The sequence below is a fragment of the Pundamilia nyererei genome, unplaced genomic scaffold (assembly GCF_000239375.1).
Source record: "Pundamilia nyererei isolate P.nyererei 1_Seehausen unplaced genomic scaffold, PunNye1.0 scaffold00104, whole genome shotgun sequence".
Taxonomy (NCBI): Eukaryota; Metazoa; Chordata; class Actinopteri; order Cichliformes; family Cichlidae; genus Pundamilia; species Pundamilia nyererei.
In genome coordinates, this window is record NW_005187505.1 from 868,810 (window position 1) to 878,452 (window position 9,643).

Consider the following 9,643-nt stretch of genomic DNA (forward strand, 5'->3'; position numbering starts at 1 on the left):
AATAGCCATCAGCAGTTCACAACAACACATGATTAGGCCGACGTCTGAAAACTCTCAAACCGCCAGTGTTTTCACCTCTACGATAACAATAGCGCTTATTTATAGAACAATTTTCAAAAATAGCAGAAGAGAAACAGCAAAGTAAATGGTTAAAAAAATGTGAAATGAAGGTGAAAAAGGTAAAAAAACAAAAAAACACACTGAACAACAGAAGAGATGCTGTGTAAAGCAGCACACTGCTGTCCTAATTCATTTTAAACACATGTGCTACAGATCATGAAGGCAGTCAGACTCTAGGAAAAGAATAATACATCTCCTGTTGATCTACTGCACACGTGGAGCTTATGCGTCCAGGAGACATATGGATTTAAAAAGCAGTCTAATAAGAACAGTTATTGCCATGTGAAAACGTTTTCGTTCACTTTGAGATTTTCTAGAACTAGATGAAAATAGTTCATACAATTCATACAAGACAACAGTGTCTCAGGGTCACACGTGGCTTCTTTTTATGCATCGTAGAGCTTTAACTTGTATTTGTGGATGGCATGGTTTACTGTGTTCATGACCGCTTGCAGTGATTTCTATGATGCAATCATGTTTTTTTTTTAGTGCAGTGCAGCCTGAGGGCCTGAACACTACATGCACCTAATATTGATTGTCAGCCTTGTCTCTTGCTCATAGAGATTTCTTCACATTATACTGTTGAAAGTCTTCCCAATTTAAAGTTGAGGAACTCTATTTGGATTTTTTTCCTACAGTTTGTAGATGCAGTTTTTTTTTTTTTTTTTGCAGATTGATGGATCTCTGCTCAAGCATAGGTTTATGCCAATTGTTGCATTCTCTTATTCACATTTTACACAATGGAATTTCTGGATGACCTCGGGAAAATTAGTTTGCAATCATCTAATGAACAGTTAGTCAGACTGTTTACAAATCAAGGAAATTCAAGAACAGTCAACCAATGAAAATCTCTTGAGGAATGAGATGTGTAAGAGCCTAGGAACAATTCTTAGCAATTAACGCCCATGAGCCAGTGATCGGGTAAACACTAAACAATGGTATACTTGGCACAATTGCAAGGCGACATTCACTTCTTTTTCAAAAGAGAACTCCCCCGTCTGTCAGCAATTTGCTAAAGATCATTTGGAGAAGCCAGAAGCTGTTGGAACAATAGTTTGTGGACAGATGAGACCAAAATAGAACTTTTGCTTCGGGTAGAATGAGAGATTTGGAAAAATGCTTTATTTTAGCATCAGATTCTTATTTCAGGTGTGAAACATGGTGGTGGTAGTATCGTGGATCGGGTCTGTTATACAGCATCTGGGACAACATGACCTGCCCATCACTGATAGGGCAACAGATTTGTAAATTATACCAGAACATTTTAAATCAGAGGAACAGAGTAATGCAACCTCTTGCTATAAATTCCCAAACAACATAAAACATCCAGACAACATTTAAGTGACGACGGGATGACATCACAGAAATTTCACAGTTTTCAACCAGCACTGAATGAACGCTCAGCCAGCTGTTACTCAATTTCCAAATGTTTGCTGGGTATTCTGGCAGATTCCTTTCATTTTCACACAAAGAAGCACTCTCTTTCCTCAACATACTTCTCCCAACAGGGTTGCTAATATAAATAAAGGTTATGTAACTGTGTGCTGATGTCTCTTTGTAATCAGGTGGAGAAAGTTTTTCTTTTGCCCTAAACCTGACCAATCTAGCTGCTGGTTGTGTAAAAGTGGAGTAAACACAGCTGGTGCCTGTTTCAAAGCCGCTGAAAGCGGGAGGGGTTTATTAAAAGAGTGTCTCCTAGTGAGTAGTCCCTTGCTCTTAAAGAGCTTGTTGATGTCCTCAAGCCTTTTATCTTTAAAAGGTTTGTGTCTCGTACAAGATGCAAATGTGATCCATGCAGCAGCCTTCGTCGCTCTTTATTATCCCAGAATTTTTACCTTTTAGTTTTTGATTTACTGTAAAAATGTGTTTCGATGGTTTTTGCTGACATGTCTTACTTTGAATCCTAAATTAGGCAAACAATCAAATAGACACTACGTAGCTAGTGTCTATTCAGTGAAAATATAAAGTTGCACACCATTAACTTCATTTATTTTGGTATTTATGTGGCCATAATTGGCAATTTAGTAATGGATTATTGCCCCAGGAATAGTTTTGAATTACTGAATAAACACTCATTGTACAAATTTGAAATCTGAGCTCAAATGGATACAAACTGAGGTAGCTCTGTTTTGGGGAAAACTGCGAGGGTCTCAACACTACATGCCTTTTGTTAGGGAAAAACAAATATTGCCATGATGAAGATAAGCTTGCCATATGACACGGAAAAGTGATAACAAAATAAAGAACAACTCCGTTTTAAGCATATACAATGAAATGTAACTAAATCGACTAAATTTTCAGTTTGGACTGTCTTTGAATTTGTTATAGAAATGTCTAATAAAATGTTGTTGTCCAGAACATTACATTTTTAGAACAGTACAGACATTAGCCTGTATTAAAATACTGTCATGTACATCATATATAATTTTCTGCATCAGACAGATGTGGCAACACGCACTGCTTAGTCATAGATGTAATTATCAGTGAGTTGTAGGTGGAGACTGACTCATGTGGGAAGCTTCAGTCAGAGCAGTGTCAGCACAGAGATGTGGCAACATCAGCTGCGTCTTCAAGCAAGTGGAAATGTAGGAAGTGACAACGGTCTAATCCAATAGGAGCCAAACGCCTCTGTAATACGAGCGCAGTCATGATATTACAGCTCAGGAAATTCGCTTTAACTCTAAACCACGCTGTGACCTATTAGTTTACACACAGTTGCAGTTGTGTTGAAAAATCTCTAGAGGGTGCTATGAGTAAAGATGCTCAGGAGGTTGGTGCTCAGTGTAGGAAAGGTTTGTCATTAAAAAAATGTAACGCAGATTTTTAATAAAATGCCTTTGAATCAATCACGTTTCAGTTGAATTTAATGAAAAAGGGCAGGATCTATGTCAGAACGATGTAGAAAAAGATTATTTGTATGAAGAGAAAGACATTTTATGTTTTTCCAAGTTGTAGAGTGAAAGTATTGTATAAAGGAGAAAAACGGCACTGGAAAAGCTAAGAAAAAAAATTCCAGGATCTGATTGGATGACTGGTTAAATTGGATAATATTACAGCAGGACCACAAAAAGCCATTAAGTAGATGCATCCACTCTGACTCTTTACTGCTGATAGTCGGCTCCTTCTCCTCCCTTTCTCCCCATTAGATCACAGCCTGCTTCACCTTAACCACCCTGACCGCAATTTCCGGATACAAACACGAGGGTGGGGTGTTGGGCCTGTGGACGTGCGGGTGTACAAACAGAAAATGATAAATAATTAAAGCCAGCTTTATAGCATGGAACATGCGGAAGGAGACATGGCTTAAAAAGAACACAGATGGAGAGTGGCTGATAATTACGTCTCAGATTGATTATGTGCTTTGTCTCTGTGAAAGTTTCTCTTTGGAATTAGGCATCGGATTCCTCTGAAAGTGCCTCTAAATGATCATTTACAGGATTAAATATAGATGAGTTCTGCTTCAAACGTAGTAAACCCCACTCCCTGCTCCATTAACAACTACCTGTCTTTACATCAGCTGATGAATACAGATGAAAACATAAATTTGGCCGAAAGCAGCCCATTAGCATATTAACCATATGTAGAGGCATTTGTGCTTTTGAGAGGATGAAACTGAAAAAAACCCTCTTCCATTCCACTATAGAAGGCCATGCTAATGAATGCAACTTTGTTTTATTTGACAAAAGCAGCCAAAAATAATAAGTGCATGGCATGATCTTACCAATAAGGTGTGATTTACTCACAGGAGGAGCTCCTTCCCACGTGCAGTCTAAGTTAGCAGGGGAGGAGGTCCAATTAGCAGAAACCAGTTTGGCCCGGCAGTATGACAAGAGTACATGAACTTTTTTATTACCTAGAAATGAATCATAAATCTAGGAAATCTGAATATTGCTACCCCTTGTCCTTGTCATCATCTATTTGACAAAAATAATTAACTAGACAATCACGTGACAGAATCACGCCAGCTGCAACACCAGTGAGTTCTCGATCATGGAAAGTAGATGCCAGCTAAAAGCAACTCATGCGAGTTCATTAAAAAGTCTATGAAGAGGAAGACGGGCTGTAGGAAAACTTCATCAGACTGCACTTGCTATATTTCCCGCCACATGACTACATGGTTTCTCTAACACGGTGCCTGTGTAGAGCCAGTGAATGGCCTGGTGCCTTTTGAGAATCAGCCTACATTTCAACAGATTTAGAAGCTTAATGTTACAATGAGAAAGCTGACTGAGTCGTGGCCGACAGGCTTGTGATGCTTCAACCACCAAAGGTGTAACTGCCTTCAAGGCACATTTTCCCATGACAAACACACTCGAAAACACTGACAGGCAAACTCAAAAGGTGAAAACATTACCAGTCATGCTACTGCAGCTTGCAGTAAAGTAAGTGCAAGAACATCACCGTGCCAGTGTTTGTATTTACACTGCTTGAAACATTATCACACATTATCACTGAGCCTGATAAGTCCTCAGCATTAAAGCTGTAACAAGTTATTTTAGGACTGGCAATGTGATACTGGAATTTGAGTCTGGAAACTTTCTGTGTAATGCTATTGTCATTTCTTATTTATTTATTAATTTTGTTGGAAGACGTCGTCCACAGTTTTGGCTGAAAAGCTCATGTGATTGGCACTGGGGCTGTAATGTTCCTCAGCAGTGGGCATGCAGGAATGTTAAAGTCATGAAGCTAATTTTGTAAATGTAACATGTTGAATCCCATAAAGGCGAGCATGTAGTGACAGAGGGGCGGGGAAGTCCCCTTTTAACTGAAAGAAACCTCTAGGATATATATGCTAAGAGAGTAATTTGTAATTTGTGGTGAGGGGAAAGAGAAGAGAGGAAAAGAAGAAGAAGACAAAACCAACAAACATGACATAGCACAAACTACTGGATAGAGAAAATACAAAGTTAGTGACAGACACTCTACAGCAGCATAACTAAGAGATATCAAAGAAAGTGTAAAGCATAATCTTAAAAGCTGTGAAGGTTTCCGCCTACCAAGAAAAAAAAGAGCTGGTTTCATATAAAAGAAAACTTCAACTTTTGAAAACTCTGGGAACAAAAAGTAACCCTGCACTCTAAGCATCAACAGGGTACTATCAGATCTTTAAGGTTTGGTGGGGTCTGATCATTCACGATTTTATGTGTTTGGAGAAGCATTTTAAATTCAGCTCTTGATCTTACAGGAAGTCAGTGAATGACACCAAGGAGTATGGGAGAAACATGATCTATTTCTACTCTCTGTTAGTACTCTGGTGCACCATTTTGGAAGCTTTTCAGCTTTTTACTTATTCACAAGGCGGCGCCACAGCAGATATCTCTCGACGCTCTTTCTGTGTCTCCTCCCAGGGTTGAACTGTAGACCTTTGGCTTGTTGGGCAAATATGTAAACCACTGCATTATGGAGTCACTCTTACAGGACACGCCAAGCACAGGTAAATGGGAAGGCACTTCAAAAGACTAGTTTCACGTGTAGCTTTCTTGGTTTGGTACCAGCTGGCTCATGTTCATATGCGGGCTTTAGAGACTTTGCGGAACATGGGGCATTTACTGGACCAGTTTACTAACTTTATGGTGGATCTCCTCCTTTAGTACTGTTATAAAAAAGCCCTTTAGGTAAATACAAAGCAAAGCTATTTTTCCTTGGCACTACAGCCACCTCTATACAGCAGATTTGCATGGTGATATTTAGTTATGTTGATAGAAAACAAATGTTAGATGAAGAGGATTTGCTTACTTAGGCTAGGACATCACTGTCTGAGCTGCAAAGGTTTCATCACGTTTACATGGCCGCTTCTTTTCTACTTCAGAGTTTTATATGTTTATATGTTTTATAAACATATAAAACTCTGAAGTAGTTTTATATGTAAAACTACTTCATATCTGAAGTAGTTTTATCAGTCAAATCTGATGGTTTTATATGGTTTACAAGTCTGCTCTGAAGTTGAGCTGGATGCACCAATCAAATTCTTGTTCAAGACTGAGTGATCCATTATTGAAATTAATGATGGGTGCATACAGAAACCAGGGATGGGAGAGTTGGAGGTAATTAAAAGTAACCACATGGCTGCAGAAAAGGGAATATATGAGAACAATAAAGAGGTTATTACATTAAATGAGTGAACAATGGTATCCATAAGACCTGTAAGCTAGTTTTAGCCCATAAAGCTCACAGTGCTTTCTGGTCTACCTACCACACCGATAAAGCCCTGAGATAACAGGCCCATTTCTGACAAAAAGTTTCTCTTAAAGGCCACGTATGACTGTCGTCACTCTGAGGGCTCTGAAATTGCCACTTGACAGTGACACAATGTTCCAGTTGAAACCCCCCCTTCCCCCGGTCCCCCTCGTTGCCCGAGACCCTCCCACCCCCGTCGCCAGCCACGTAGAAACATCAGGAGCTATTTATAACATCTTCACCCCCTCATATGAAGGAATATCTCTCTGTTTTTCTCCTCTCTCCTCTCTCGCTTCCTCGCTCACTGTTGCCATGGCGCTGTGAATCAATGACATCACAAGTGTGTGCATGCTTGCGCGTGTGTTTGTGCGCGGAGATGAAAGCTGGAATCTGCAAACTGAATGAACACAGCTAGCGAATATCAGGTGACGAGCAGAAGCACAGACAGCAGGCATCCAGCTGGAGCGTGCACACAAACACACACACACACACACACACCAAGCTCATACGGCCCTTCACCCACCCACTCGCCAACCCACACACGCACAACCAACCAATCTGTCACGCACCCTGTGACACACAGTCAAACAAATGGACAAGAAAAACTAATTGGGTTAATGATGATAACTGCTCATGCTTTTCAAAATGCCTGCACTGTTATGTTAGCTATATGCAACTTCAAATAGAAGTCAGACCGGGCTGCACATTTATATCAAAGACCTGAATTTCGACTATCTCAGATTAATGACATCGAATATAATCATTCACTCATTGTTTTATTGAACTTATAGGAAACGGCAAAACATAAAAAAATGAATTTTGGATTTACTTACATTTTACATCTAAGCTTGTGCGTGAATTTGGATGTTTGGGAAGGGCAAAAATCATTGCAGCAAACAGAATGTGGTAAAGAATGTAATAAAGTTTTACCAGCTTGTAACAGGATATGCATTTTGCTGTAAAGTTGGGCATTTTACTACGTTGTTAACTTAATTACTTCGAAGCCAGCCTCTGCTGATCCCGAATTCCAGTTTATGTGATTACCTGTTTAAATTATTCCATTGTAATTGTTTTTTGGATTTATGTATGCTTATGCATGTTTTTAAATAGTGCATAGCATCATGATCATTTTATTAGGGACGACTACTCAATTGCTTGTTAAGTCAAATATCTAATCAGGTAAAATCAGCACAAATAAACAAACAAACAAACAAAAACATTTGCTTTTACGCGTGTAGACATGCCTGAGATTAAACTGAGCATCAGGAATGAAGGTGACTTAATGTTGCCTGATCTGATGAGTCCTGAAGTCAGAATTTAGTGTAAACAACATAAAATCATGGATTCACCCTGCCTTGTATTAACTGGCCAGACTGGTGGTGGTAGTGTAATGTTGGGGGGGTTGATTTCTTGGCACACTTTTGGCATTACCGTAGTTTGCCCTGCTTGTAGCAGGTTAACTCTCTGTGTCACAAAGCTCAAGTGCTTTCTACCTGGTTTCTTGAAAATGACAGTGAGTTCACTGTGGTGAAATGCCCTCCACAGTTACCAGAACTCAACATAGTAGAGCACCTTTGGGATGGTGGAACAGCAGATTTGTATCATAGATATGCAGGTGATGAATCTGTAGGATCATTGTGATGATGTTTACAGCACCTTGTTGAATGAAGATTTAAGGCCGGTTTAAATGTGATAGGGTGGGGGCGGTTAACTGAGTACAAGGTGCACCCAGTAAAGTGTCCAGTTAGTATATGTGTTATTGTATTTGAAATACTCTCATGTCTGGGATGTGATAATACAGTGGGTAAAATAAGTATTGAACATGTAAATATATTTCTAAACGGGCAGTTTAATTAAATTCTCACTAAATATAGGTAACGATCTACCCAAACCACATATGCAAAGGCCATAGATGTCCATAAATGATGGTTTGTATAATAAAGAGAAATGGCATAGGAAAAAAAATATTGAATACGGTTACTGATATACCAAATACATCTAACACAATACAAAAGCCTTTGTTGGTGATGAAAGCTTTAAGGTGCCTCGTGTATGGAGAAACTTGCTCTGGTGTGATTTTGGCCCATTCTTCAAGTCTTAAAGGTTCAGTGGGCCCCTTCTATGAACTCTGAGTTTTAGATCTTTTCATACATTTTTGTTGGATTCAGATCAGGTGATTGCCTGGGCCATTCTAGCAGATTTCTTTTCTTTCTCAGAAACCAACAGAGTTTCCTTGACTGTTTGTTTGAAATCATTGTCTTGCTTAAACATCCGCCCTCACTTCATCTTCACGATCCTGGTAAACGTCAGCTGATTTTTATCAAGAATGTATTGGTACATTTTTCCATTCGTACTTCCTTCAATTATGTGAATTATGCTGAAAAACAGCCCAACACCATGATGTTCACACCTCCAAACTTAACTTTTGGTATGGTGTGATATGCAGTGCCTTTTGACCTCCAAACGTAGTGTGCATTATGGCATCCAAAGAGTTTAGTTTTGATCTAATTTGACCAAACTATATCCTCCCTATTTCACGGGCTTGTCTAAATGTTGTTCAGCAAACTTTAAACATGCTTGAACGTGGTTTTTCTTTAGCAATGGAGTCAAGCATTGCATGGTTGAGTGCACTACTTACTGTTTTTTTTTTTTTTTTTAATGGCATCTCATTTCATTGTTATGCAGACAACTCACAGATTTACCTGCCACTGAAATGTTAATCTGAGTTCTCTGAAGGTTTTACTAGATTGTTTGGAGGATGTTAAGGCATGGATGGCCTTAAACGTTCTTTAATTTAGATGAACAGATCTTGCAGGGAGCCCTTGCTTGTGCCTGGTTAACGGGAAAATTATTCTCTTTCCACTTCCAGATTAGTGCCCCAACACTGCTAACTAGACTCTTTAGTAGTTTAGAAATTCTTCTGTAAAAAATGCCATCAGTATTTTTTGCAACAATAAAGCTGTGATGGTCTTGAGAGTGAGTACTGGATTTACCTATCATGAGATATTTCACATGTGACACCTTGGTAATGAGACACCTTTTTATAGGCTATCAGTTGGGACTGAACCAGGTTTCAGCCAGTGTGCTGACTTTCTTTCTTCAAGTGTTCAATACTTTTTCCCCGTGTCATTTTCTCTTTAGCACACATAACTTTATTAATAGACATCTATGGTTTGATTTCTTTGCATGTGAGGATTGGATGGGTTGCTACTAACGTCTGGTGAGAATTTCATGCCATTGCCTTTAGAAATATACAGTGGCTTGCAAAAGTATTCGCCCCCCTTGAACTTTTCCACATTTTGTCACATTACAGCCACAAACATGAATCAATTTTATTGGAATTCCA